At 42.8% G+C, this 13,772-nt stretch overlaps 1 long non-coding RNA gene across 1 annotated transcript; it reads left to right on the plus strand.

The window, feature by feature from the left end:
- Window positions 1–6,396: 6,396 nt before the first annotated feature.
- Window positions 6,397–13,126, plus strand: LOC149747210 (uncharacterized). The gene is made up of 3 exons (XR_016388022.1): window positions 6,397–10,131; window positions 10,937–11,323; window positions 11,858–13,126. It is a non-coding gene; the product is annotated as an uncharacterized LOC149747210 (long non-coding RNA).
- Window positions 13,127–13,772: the final 646 nt, after the last annotated feature.

A 13,772-nucleotide genomic window follows, 5' to 3' on the forward strand; every position in this document is an offset into this window, starting at 1 on the left:
TCCTGGCCCTGTCTTGCCTATTCCTTCTTAAAGAGACCACAATAAAAGCTCCTGTCTCAGTTCCCTCTCTCCCTCTGCCTGTGACTGACCCTGGTGCTCTCCCAAGTGCCCCCCACCCCTGCCCATGGCACAGTGTGCCCCTCCTCTTGGGAACTGTGAGTAACAACCTACCTTTTCAATGTCAGCTGTCTCCTAATCCATTGGCTTATCATACCCAAATAATAATAAACCTGTATTTTAAAACAAGGTCTGTCCACTCGGGAGTAGGGAGGAAGCACCCCATAGGAACATCACCTATGATCATGACTGTTCATGCTGGGGCTTGTCAAGCCTCTGTAAGCTGAGATTGTATACGTGTTGTTCTAGTCACCCCTGTTCCTTCCTGTTGCAAATTCTGTCTAATGGAATAAACCTGGTTCAGTCACCTTGGTAGGACTGGGAGGCAAGGTCATGTGACACTGGAGGCTCTGGGGTCAGACCAGGGGTGGGTCTCATCCTCCCCCCACCACCTATCACCATGAGCTGGGGGAAGGAGCTTAACGCCCCCGTGTGCTTAAGTGTTCTCATTGGTAAAAATGGGTTGTTCTGGAGTATCAATCCTCAGTAAACGTGGTCCTCCCCAAACAAACTCCAGTCCCATATAAGGAAAACACAGTTCAGCAGAATTCGTTGGATCCTTCTAGCAGCTGTCTCCTTGTTGCCATTTCCATCTTCCCAGCCCCGAACTCCTTGATAGCTTTGGTTTCTCTATATTTATGTCCTTCTGGGGACTGTGGCTTTCAGCATCTCACCCTTTCGGCTCTCGGCATCACCTAGCAGCTCCCAGTGTCCTCTGTCCTCCTAAAACCCTGCAACTGACTCTTGGGCCACAGACTCGGACCTGGCTGCTGATTATTTATTTTCAGTACTGACCTTGTGTGCTCTCAGGTTTTATTTCTGTTCTAGTTTGCTCAGCAAGAGATTTGTCTCTTTGTTTCTAGGCAAGAGGTGCTGGCGTCTGACCTTGGCTGCAGACTGCTTCCCCACCCTGCTCCCCGACCCCATGTCCTCCAATATTCTGGGCAGACAGCTTCCTTCTCTCAGTGTTGCTGCTTCTGGGTCTACATTTCCTCCCTCTGTCACCTTCTTCCCTCAGCCATTAAGGAGCCTAACACCTCCCATCCATTAAAGATGATGGTGCCTCGGTGGGTTAAGAATCCGCCTGCCAATGCAGGGGACACGGGTTCAAGCCCTGGTCCGGGAAGATCCCACATGCTGTGGAGCAGCTAAGTCCGTGCACCACAACTACAGAGCCTGCGAGCCACAACTACTGAGCCCGCGAGCCACAACTACTGAGCCCACATGCCTAGAGCCCGTGCTCCGCAACAAGAGAAGCCACCGCAATGAGAAGCCTGTGCACCACAACGAAGAGTAGCCCCCGCTGGCTGCAACTAAAGCCCATGTGCAGCAACGAAGACCCAACGCAGCCCCCCCAAAAAAAAAAAAATACATGATGGCGCCTCCTGCGTGCCTATCCCCCCATCCCCACTCTACTCCTCTTCCCCTGCATTGACAAGATGCTGAAAATACTTGTCCACACTTGTGTCTCCTGCTACGTCCCACTCGCTCTCAGCTCACATCAGCGCGACTGCTCTCCCACCTCTGCTTCTGGTTCTGCTAAAAACGATTCATCGTGGCCTTGAACCAGACCCTTCTCTCCAGGTATCAGATGCTCTACGACATGAGGGAATGGGGGACCAATAAGTCTTCGAGACCTTCTTCACTCATTGTCCAAGACAATGGTAAGGATTTGTTGTAAATCTCATATTGCTGCATTGATAGTAATTTCCACTTAGACTAAAATTTATTATTATTTATTTTTATTTTTATTTTTTGCCGTACATGGGCCTCTCACTGTTGTTGCCTCTCCCGTTGTGGAGCACAGGCTCCGGACGCGCAGGCTCAACGGCCATGGCTCGCGGGCCCAGCTGCTCTGCGGCATATGGGATTTTCGCGGACCGGGGCACGAACCCGTGTCCCCTGCATCGGCAGGCGGACTCTCAACCACTGTGCCACCAGGGAAGCCCTAGACTAAAATTTAAAAGCAAAGAGTCATTCTAAAGAAAATTGGTGCAAGGAATAGGGATAACGAGGACCTTAATTATTTCTTGTAATAGAACATGATATTGTCACATCTGGCTGTGATAGTACGGGGGCTTCGTGCTATGAAATTCAGGGCATTCTTGTGCCTGGAGGCTGAAACCTGTACTCATTTTGTGATTATATCCAAATGAGAAAATGACATTTATTGAGTTATGGACCTATCCTATCTGAATATGAAACAATAAAAAGAAAATTAAAGTGGAATATATTGTCCTATAGAGCAAGTATGAGAGGCTGATGGGCTATCTTACTATCCTCACTTAAGTCTAAAATGATACCATATTTTTCTAATCCAGCTCATAATTATATAAATATTTCTGGCAATGACTCACCAGAAAATAATGGTTCTTAGTGATAATAACACATTACATTTGGGTTTGGGAAAATACATAGTTTCTGTGTGATGTAGAACAGTGAGGATTTTGGTTCTACAGAAACAAGTCTAATAGTATTTATTTCCTCTTCTCCCCGTCTCGTCCCACTGACTCAATAGCTCTGTCTTCTAGTCAGGCCACGAGGATGCTCTTCTTCTCATCCTCTCCCTCCTGTCCTTGGACAGAAGAGCCTTTGACTAAGCACATTCCCCTATTTTATATATATATATATGTATAAATTTATCTATTTATTTATTTATTTTTGCTTATTTATTTTTGGCTGCATTGGGTCTTTGTCAGAGTGCACAGGCTTCTCATTGACGTGGCTTCTCTTGTTGTGGAGCACGGGCTCTAGGTGCACGGGCTTCAGTAGTTGCAGCACATGGCCTCAGTAGCTGTGGCACACGGGCTTAGTTGCTCCGCAGCATGTGGGATCTTCCTGGACCAGAGATCGAACCCGTGTCCCCTGCACTGGTAGGTGGATTCTTAGCCACTGCCACACCAGGGAAGTCCCATTCCCTTAACTCTTACGTACATTACCCTAGTTTGTGAATAAGAAGAGGACTCCTAGAGACCTGGCACCTGGAGTGGGCACAATGGACCTTTCCTGTACATGGTCTGTTTCAGAGCTGGGCCAGTGCAGGACTCCTCTCTATGAAAGACTTCAGGACCAACCGTACGTGGGGACAGAGGAACGATACTGGAAGTGTTTGACATTGACATAGCACCTTGTAATCGTACATGTCATGTTCACTGCAGGTTGTTATTTGATCAGTACAGGCAGTCACCCACACAAGGTGAAGTTCTGTTATTTTGTGTGGATGGTTGATTTAAGCTTTTTAAAAAACAAGATTAACACTGAATACAGTAGCATTGTTTAAAAACAAAATGCCGAGCAGCTGGGAGAACACAGAGAAGGTAAAGGTCTGTCTGCTCTCGCTTGGCCGCCTCCCGCTCCTGTCCAGTCTGATGTGCCCCAGACTGCAATTTGAGAATGTAACAAATGGCCCCCATCCCGCAGTATCTTCCCCCAGCCTTGTCACTATACAGGACCCCTTGCTAAGGTGGAGATGATCATTTATTAACAATGTGGCTTAAATTGTTCCGTCCATGGACATTGTTCACTTCCTGTTTTTGCTCAGTTTGGTCCTTCTAGAGTGACTTCCCCCAACTTATTTACCCATCCTTCAAATTTTAACTCAAACACTTCCAGTCACCCCTTCTCCCCACCATTGTGAGGAATCCCATCTCCTCCTGGAAAGATGTTTGATATCCTAGTGGGCATGAGTCATGTCTCAGGCATCTCCACAGCCCCCATTATGGCAGTCTTTCGAATACATACAAGCTCAACATGTGTTTTTTTTCTTTCTTTTTTTATAGGTTTGTTGGTTTTTTTAATTTTTATTTATTTATTTAAATTTATTTGTTTTATTTTTGGCTGTGTTGGGTCTTCGTTGAGGTGCACGGGCTTCTCATTACGGTAGCTTCTCTTGTTGCGGAGCACAGGCTCTAGGTGCACAGGCTTCAGTAGTTGTGGCTCGCAGGTTCTAGAGCACAGGCTCAGTAGTTGTGGTGCACGGGCTTAGCTGCTCCGCAGCATGTGGGATCTTCCCGGACCAGGGCTGGAACCCATGTTCCCTGAATTGGCAGGTGGATTCTCAACCACTGCGCCACCAGGGAAGCCCTTCAACACATGTTTCTGAACCGGATATTTTTAAGACAAAAGGATTAATTACCCCTCCAGGGTGCTGGCTACCAGGATGAGGTACTCCTGCAACGTAGTGATTAGCAAAGTCAACGATAGATTGCCTACAGGGAAAAACATTGAGAACTATTGCTTACATTATACAGAATAAACTTGGAAGCAAAGACGAAATACAATCTATCCAGGAGGGTGCATTGTTTTCGATTTAAAGTGGCAATGTTAACTTATTTTTAAACTGCATTTTCTGTACCAGCAGCCATCCAAATGGCTCCCACTTCTGTTTAGCTTCGCCTTTAAGGAGAAATAATGACAGTATTTTCATTTCCAGCCTCCCCACTTTCTGCACCCACACAGAAGCATTCACAGTGTGCAACAGTCACCTCCTACACCCACAGTCTTCTTTTCCAGACGTGGAACCAGCAAAACAAGATCCTTCTTTAAAGAAACCACATTGCGGTTAGTGATTAAGTTGTATTATAGTTTTTTCCTCTGTTGACAACAATCAAGTAGCTAATTCACGGTCGAGCCGTTACTTCTGGGTTTTTCTAATAATCCACTTCCTGAAAATTATAAATACAGAAAAGTGCTTTTGCAGTAACAGTTGTAAGACCCTGAATCACTTTTAACTCTCCCCTTTCTTCTCTGGGCTGTGACATTCACTCCCATGATATCATCCCCGAGGGAAACTAAACCCTTTGTCTACTCAACCAAAAAGAGCACAAGAGGACATCTTGCCACAGCTTAGGGAATTGTTTAATCATTTAATTTACTTCCTTACTTTCCTGGAAATGAACCATTGGTTCAAATCGGGCATTTGTTGGTTGCTCCCATATGTGTTGGGATGTGCAAATCAACACGGGAATTCTGCACGGTGGGCATTGCTCACCCCTAGGTTCAGGGAAATTGAGTGACTATGCAGAACCTGTAAGTGGAAGGAGTAGGATTCCAACTGTGGACCAAGAATGTCACCTGCCATATCAGTAAACAAAGAATGTGGATCCATCAAGCCGTCAGCCACTGAAGATCCCCCCTTTCCACACGTGACGATGCACCCTGAGGGTATTCAGGATGGAGAAAACAAGATACTGGTCCTAGATGATTTAGGTACATATCAAAGGAATGGTTTTAATGAGCCCAGACTCTTGCATCTTCCCATACATAGAAAAGCACTAAATTCCTTAACTTGAGATATCTGGTTTTCTTTCATTAACTGTAACCCTTTGATGTTCCGACTACCTGGTCTTTGCTACAAAAACTCCTCTGTATCCTGGGTCCTCCCTTACCTCTTCGGAGCTGCCCCTCAGAGTTATCTAAGAGGCTGCCTACTAGGATTAAGTCCTTCACAAGTCTGCTGAATAAAACATAACTCTGAACTTTTAGGTTGTGCCTTTTTTTTTTTCAGTCAACACACCTAGGTCTGACTTCAGATGAATTAGCTGTACCACCGTGAATGCTGATCCTTTACACTGGAGAAAAATAAGCCCACAATTTCCTCTGTCACACAGACCTTTGATTGCATCCTATTACATTCCTCAGCTACTTTCCCTCCCCTTCTCCCCACCCCCCATTCTGGAAACTTCCATTTTCTTCCTCTTCTCATGCTGTCAGTATGAAACAGGAGGGAAGGAAAACTCTCAGTGCCATTGTTTTCCCATTCATCCTTGGTCTGATGTTGGTAAATCGATTCAAGCACAGTCTGTTAGCAAAATGAGAAAAATCTACCCAGATATGTAGGTTACACATTAATCACGTTAGAACGTGACAGTTTTTCTGGATCCATAAAGGTTTACTAAGGGTTTTAACACAAAAGGTTTCTAGTGTCCTCTAAATTTTATGCAGAGCCCACATATGTGAGATTTTATTCTCAATTAACAGATATGGAAAGACAAGGTGAAGAAGGAAACAATTTAAGTGATTGTTTCTGTAGTAAAGGCCATTCCCTCAAGTGAAAATGAAGCCTCTTTAAAAATAAGATAGGGGGCTTCCCTGGTGGCACAGTGGTTGAGAGTCCGCCTGCCGATGCAGGGGACACGGGTTTGTGCCCCGGTCCGGGAAGATCCCACATGCCGCGGAGCGGCTGGGTCCGTGAGCCATGGCCGCTGAGCCTGCGCGTCCGGAGCCTGTGCTCCGCAACGGGAGAGGCCACAACAGTGAGAGGCCCGCGTACCGCAAAAAAAAAAAAAGAGAGAGAGAGAGATAGGACGGCACTGAGTCTTCTGCTTAAAAATACATTTTTCCTTTGGTCATCAGGAGTGTCTGCTGGGGAAATGGCTTGTGGAGAGGTTCCACCTCGGTGCTGCTGGCAATGGTCACCTCCAGTTGTTGACATAACAAATAGAGGACTTCACCGTGTGTTATAGATTGAACTGTGTTCCTCCCAAATCCATATGTTGAATCCTAACTGCCAGGACCTCAGAATATGATCTTATTTGGAGATCGGGTCTTTACAGAGATAATCAAGTTAAAGTGAGGTCATTAGGGTGGACCCTAATCCAACACTACCGAGGGAAATTTGGACACAGACAGTCATACAGGACTGGGATGCATTGTGGACATCAAGATCTACATGCCAAGGATAGAGATCCTTCTGGAACACACCCTTCCTTCACAGTCCTCAAAGGGAATTAGCCCTGCCAACACCTTGGTTTCAGACTTCTGACCTCCAGAACTGTGAAACAACAGATTTCTGTGGTTTAAGCCCCCCAGTTTGTGGTACTTTGCTGTGGCAGCCCTAGCAAACTAATCCACCATGTGCTTTAATGTTGTCAGGAAGGAAAAAATGTTCCTCTACCTTTCCAAGCTCTTCAAGCTGGTCTAAGAATTAATTTGACATGAGGCAGGTTAACAGAAGGAAATGAAACAAAGTTTAATAACATGTATAGATGGGAGAGACCCAGGAAGACTGAGTAACTTGCCGAAATGGCCCAAGCCCTACCCCTTAAATACCATCTTCAGCTCAACACAAAAGAGGTTTGGGACTTCAAAGGGGAGGAAGGCAATTCACATGGTGATGGAGGAGCAAATACAGAACATCGGCCCATCAATTAACACATCAGAAACACAGAAATAAACAAAATGCAAAACCAGCTTGGAACATATAATTGTTGGGAAAAAAATTAAGAGTAAAATCTCCAGTCTATTCTGGAAATCTGCACAGATGTACAAAATAAAGAAACCAGTTTTATTACTGAATTCACATTAAAACAGACTGCCAGGCACATCACAGGTAATATGCTAATGAGATTAAAAAGTCAGAAAGAAACCCCACCTTTGTGTATAACCTAGAAGATGCAACCCATCATACACGGGTTTTCAGGATTCACAGTAATTTCCCCTCTTGTAAGAGGACTTGACCACACCATTTGTTAAGTATACCCACGGTAATTGAGGTAGCCATCTCTGATAGTTAATTGCCTTTATTTGAAGGAAAAATAAAACATCTCCTTGTATCTCCATGACAATCAGGAGATTTAGAGCAAGGAGCCCAGGTCAACCTCCCACAGTGACTAGGAGTTAGAGGCACTCTCTTCATTAATGTTTGCACTTCAAAAAGAGAACCCCAGGCTCTAAAGAGAAACATTGCAGAGTTGTAAGGCTGGCAAGAGGCTTATTTAGCCTCTGAAAAGATTTACATACATGTCAAATTCATAGAGGAAGGTTTTAAAGATAGTAGTTATTTCCAAGGAAATGTTCCTTGAAAAAAGGGGGGAAGTCTTTTTCCCCCGTTAGCAACAGAGAAAATTCAGGGGTTTTGTTTGTTTGTTTGTTTGTTTTTACCTTATACAGACAAATAACTTCCTTCATATATAAAGAACTCTTAAAATCAATCAGAAAAAAGATAAGCACACCAATAGAAAAAAATAGGCAAATGATTTCAAGACATGATTCATGAAAGGAGAAATGTAAATGGTCATTAAATATATGAAGAGCGAGGTATTTCACTAATTATCAAAGAAATGCAAATTCAGGTGAGATGTCACATTCACATGTCAATTTGACAAAAGCACAGAGAAAAAAAGATAATACTCGGGACTTCCCTGGTGGTCCAGTGCGTAAGACTCTGCACTCCCAGTGCAGGGAGTCCAGGTTCAATCCCTGGTCGGAGAACTAAGATCCCACATGCCGCAACTAAGACGTCCGTATGCCGCAACAGAGACACAGTGCAGCCAAAATAAATAAATAAATATTAAAAAAAAAAGATAATACTCAATGTTGACTTGGGTGTAAGGAAACGGGGTGACTTTATAGTCTCTTCTGGTGAGACCGTAAATAGACACAACTTTTTGGGGGAGTGGCAGTTTAGCAGTGGGTGTCAAACCCATGAATGTTCAAACTTCAGCTTTCAGTGGCTCATACCAAAGAAGTATCAGAGATGTACATAAAGATATGGTAAACTAACACATCCTGTACACTTAGTATTTTTTTAAAATAATTACCACCCATCTTTTATTTATTTATTTTGGTTGTACCGGGTCTTAATTGGCGGCAGGCAGGCTCCTTAGTTGTGGCACGTGGGACCTTAGCTCCCCTACTATGGATTGAACTCCAGCCCCCTGCATTGGGAGCTCGGAGTCTTATCCACTGCGCTACCAGGGAAGTCCCTACACTTAGTATTAAAACTCACAAAATTCTGTCTTCTGAAAATGACCTTTAGAAATAAAATTGTAAAACCATGCACACACACAAAAGAGAATCTACTATAGAAAAATTTTCAAAGAGGCTCACTATTGCTTATATTATCTTTCCATTTTATTACACTTTATTGTGTAATATTTAGCATACTAAAGAATTATAACTCTCTGAAATAGATATTTTTCTTTACAAAAAAGATTTACATATAAGTATATTCTTTGGGGCGTTATTTAAATCATTGAGAAATGAGGCAACTTCAATAAGAGAATTAATTCCATTTTGGTATATCCACATGACATAATGCTGTGTAGCTATGAACATCTAATTTCCATAAAACATTTCATGGCAAAAATGTTCATGATGAAAAGAGCACGAAGAGGAGAGAGATACTTGAATTTATTAACAATTGCTGTCTCTAGATAGTAGGAGTGATTACGATGTTATTTTTCTCATCTTACATCTCCTTGCAATAAATATGTATTTATCGTTGAAAAACACCCACATTTTTAGAAAAAACTGTTTTTGCAGAGACAGCAACACAAAAGGACTGAACTAGCTGACACCCACAGTACACTCCAGCTGACCTTCTGTCAAATGTAGGATCAGGTGGAGGTCTGGGCAGCCGGGAATAAAAACTCCAGACGGGTGACCTGTCTTTCTTTCATATTCTTAGAGCATTGCTGTGTCAACCATCCACTTGGTCCCAATGCTATCTCGTGTCAAAATAAAAGTTGCAGCAGAAGAGACCTTTGTCGATGACCCGGCACAATCCCAAATGTTGCAGCTGAGATAAGTGAGCCAGAGAGACTAAGTCAGCATTTATTTCTGAATTTGCCTTTTATTAGGATGCAAGGGGGTGGTGAGGTACTTAGGTTACTTCACGGTGGGAGTCCATGGGTCACCTCAGGGTAAGGACACTTGGGGAGTGAGAATATAGTGGGCACTGGGTCGTTAGGTCATTTAAGAGGCAAGCTGGTGAGAAGGTTATCTTTCCAACCACAGACAGTCTCTACTCACAACTTAAAGCTTTATCATTACGGTGACTCAACCGCACTACCGGGTGTAATCGTACTCCCCTCCGTCCTTGTCCTTCCCTCTGCTGATTTCTACTTCTCCTAGTTTCTGATGCTCTTTGCCTTCCACTGTCTTTCCAGGTATCCCTCAGCATCTGTCTGCACTATGGTTATGTCCTTTCTCTACATCACATCCCACCTCCTCTTCACCCACCCAACGAAGATCTGATTGATTCGGAAAGTTAACGCAAGGATGCCAGCACAGGTAAATCCACTTTTCCAGGGTAGTAGGGCATTTGGTATACAGAATTTTGACCAAAGTGTAAGAAATTCCTCAGAAAGGGGCTGAGGCCCACAGGGATCTCCACAGAAGGCAATACAAGGTGCAGATCCCTTGTTTGACCTTTCCAATACTAGAGCCAACTTTTTCCAGCATACACTCAAGGGTATTCCAGACAAGCTGTGGTCCCATTCAACTGTATTGGAAATGCAAAGGCGAGGCGGATGGACAACTCCTCTCTTTTACTGATAAAAGCAATATGCATGCAAACTCTGACAGTTCAACTATTACTGGTGTGGTGGTGAAATTTTTTGTGTCAGCTTGGCTAGACCAAGGTACCCAAATATTTTGGATTAGATGTCTGTGTAGGCATTCTTTTATAAGAGATTAACATTTTTTTCTGATTCTTTTTTTTAATTGAAGTATAATAGATTTACAATGTGTTAGTTTCAGGTGTACAGAAAAGTGATTCCGTTTTATATATATATATATACACACACACACACACACACACATATATGTATATATATATATATATATATAAAATACACATATTCTTTTTCAGATTCTTTTCCCTTATAGGTTATTACAAAATATTGAGTATAGTTCCCTGTGCTCTACAGTAGGTCCTTGTTGGTTATCTATTTTATATACAGTGGTGTGTGTATGTTAATCTCAAACTCCTAATTTATCCCCCCCTTTTCCCTTTTAGTAACCATGTTTGTTTTCTATGTCTGTGAGTCTATTTCTGTTTTGTAAATAAGTTCATGTGTATCTTTTTTTTTTTTAGATTCCACGTATAATCAATATCATATGGTATTTGCCTTTGTCTGTCTGACTCACTTCACTCAGTATGATCATCTCTAGGTCCATCCATGTTGCTGCAAATGGCATCATTTCATTCTTTTTTATGGCTGAGTAATATTCCATTGTATACATACCACATTAACATTTAAATCAGTAGACTTCTGCTAAAGCAGATTTCCCTCTGTAATGTGGATGGGCCACGTTCAATCAGTTGAAGGACTTAAGAGAAAACAGACTGAGGTCTCCCAAAGAAGAGGAAATGCTACCAGAAGACTCCCTCTGGACTCAAGTCACAACAGCAACCGTTCTCTGGGTCTCCAGCCTGCCAGCCTACCATGCAGATTTTGGACTTGCCCACGGGCACAATCACGTGAGCAAATTCCCTAAAATAAGTCTCTCTCTCTCTCTCATTATATATAATTATATATACTCATTATTATATATTATATTGTTCATATAACATATTATATATACTCTTATTACATAATAGATATACTCTATTTTATATAATATTATGTATTTCTCTGGAGAACCTCTGACTAATATAATCAGTAACAAATTATTTGGAACCCTATTAAAAATAATTTTTTGTCCATGATTATAAATCAGTGAATTAATAATTTTTCCCAAAGTCCCCTGGTTTGTGAGTGGCAGAACCAGAAGCCCTTTCTTGTGATGCATCTCATGGCACATCCTCAATGATACAACTGAGGATCTCCAAAATAACACACATCTCATCATGTCCTTCACCTTCTTAAAACCTCTCAAGGGCACTCACACTCTTTCCAATAAAGGCTCATTTTATACGATGTCCAAGGCCACCTTCTCTACATTGCCTTTCTCTTCTTCTGCCCTGACCTTACATCCATCCTTAGTCATGCCCTGTCCCTATGTCCATCCTTAGCTCCAGCCCCATGGAACTACTTGCAATCCCTCAAAATCACTCTGTGTTTGTACCCCTGGGCCTTGGCATATGCTGGTACCTCTGCTCGGTGCCTTTCCTGTCCTTTGGATGGAGAACCACCACCTTACTGCAGACCTTTGGTTTTTCAATACACTGGAATGCTCGAGAAAACCACACAACAGATTTGTACGGAAGAGAAAGGGACCGTCCCCCACATTCCTGACCCATAAGAACTGAATCCCACATGAGGACTTCCTGGATACAGCAAAATGATGAGGCCCCTTCATCATTCCGGTAAGTTCCTGACAAAGCAGGCATAAGACCAACGACTATGCTTCAGAATATTCTGAACCATGTACCACAGCAGCAGTGGGGTGGGGTGAGGTGGGTGGAGCAGAGGGCTGGGGTAATGTGAGAAGTGTGGAGGGGCTGAGTGCTCTCCCATCCCTTACTTGCAATTCCAAAGCCCCAAATTATATGAAATCTCAAAGTTTTTCACAATTCATCTGGTGACAAAATCTGGCCCGAAATAGCATGAGGCTACTTGTAATCTTTATTCCACTTAGTGCAAATGCTCGTGCTTTTCAGTGAAGAAGAAGTATTCATGTGTTTGATTGCTGGGTTCTGCCTCAGGTCCTGTCGGGGATGTTATATAACATAAAATCCAAAAAAGGACAGACTGAATTGTAGTCCCAAGGGTGTTAGCTAAGGGATTGTGGAACTGTTTCATTCCTCAACAATTAATTAAGTTAAAACAAAATTTCATGTCTGTCCTTGAGAGAAGTATATGGACCCCTTTCAAAAGAGCCCAGTGGGAGTACGAAATCAGAAATTAACAGGAGGATTCGGTAGCCACCCTTGACTGTGTGATCTGCAGTCAGTATCCCCTGGGATACCTTTGTCTTTCTCCCCTCAGACTGGGTTTGCCAAACAGAGCAATGCAAACATGTTGAGAGGTGAACCTCATTCCCTGAGATCCTGGGTGTCTCAGTCCCTGGGGGCCAACTGTCAGCTCCAACTCATTCCATCTTTCCTAAGTCCCCACCCCATGCCTGCTTCTGGTGAAAGATGCTCAGGCATCAGCAGGCAGACATGGGGGGTTGCAACTCACATAAAGCTTTGCTTACCTTCTGAGACATCACCCACACTCGTAAAGAGGATACACATCTTTCTGCATAGTCATCTGGTTCCTCTTGCAGGCTCCATTAAATTCATGGAAAAAAGTGGTAACTGTATTAAACTGTAACAATTCTACCTTTAAACAATCAATATCAGTTCTGTACAGGCCATGGAAGCAGAAACTCTTTTTATAGATTTACCCATGTTCAGAAACTTGGTGTGTATTTTCCTGAACCTGGCAGTATGTGACCAAAGCAAACCAGATTTTCATACTATTAAGCGATCAGAGGACAGACAGGAGATTAAATTAGAATTGGAATCATATTTCTTCTGGTTTCTGTAATTTCCAGACTTAAAAACGGTTTCTAAGAAAACGAGGCATTTTAGGTAATAAATAATGGTGATCACGGTCAGATATTTGCTAACATTTGGTAATAGGTATTCTAATTTTTTATCAAGAGTAGTTACGTCAAAAGCCAGAGAAGACTTTCAACTCTGCATAATACTGGAAGAGTGCCTGGGAAATGAGATGTTCGCCAGACGTAGCCTTGGATTTTTGAAAAAATGTGTTTCTTCTTTCAACATACCTTTACTGAATCTTTACCATGTGTCAGACACAGCGTTAGGTATCGAAAAAATAAAGTGAATGAGACACCATCTCTTCCCTTGAGGTGAGATGGATTTGGGAACCTTGAATGGAAAGAACAAAAAACCTCTAGGACTTAATGATATAATATCCCAGACTATATTCTCATTTTCTCTTACAGATAGAGACTGGGTCCTACTTCTCTTCTTT

Source organism: Delphinapterus leucas, chromosome 16 (assembly GCF_059928025.1).
Source record: "Delphinapterus leucas isolate spDelLeu-1000000601 "Yukka" chromosome 16, BTC_Dleu_Yukka2, whole genome shotgun sequence".
In the NCBI taxonomy this organism is placed as follows: domain Eukaryota; kingdom Metazoa; phylum Chordata; class Mammalia; order Artiodactyla; family Monodontidae; genus Delphinapterus; species Delphinapterus leucas.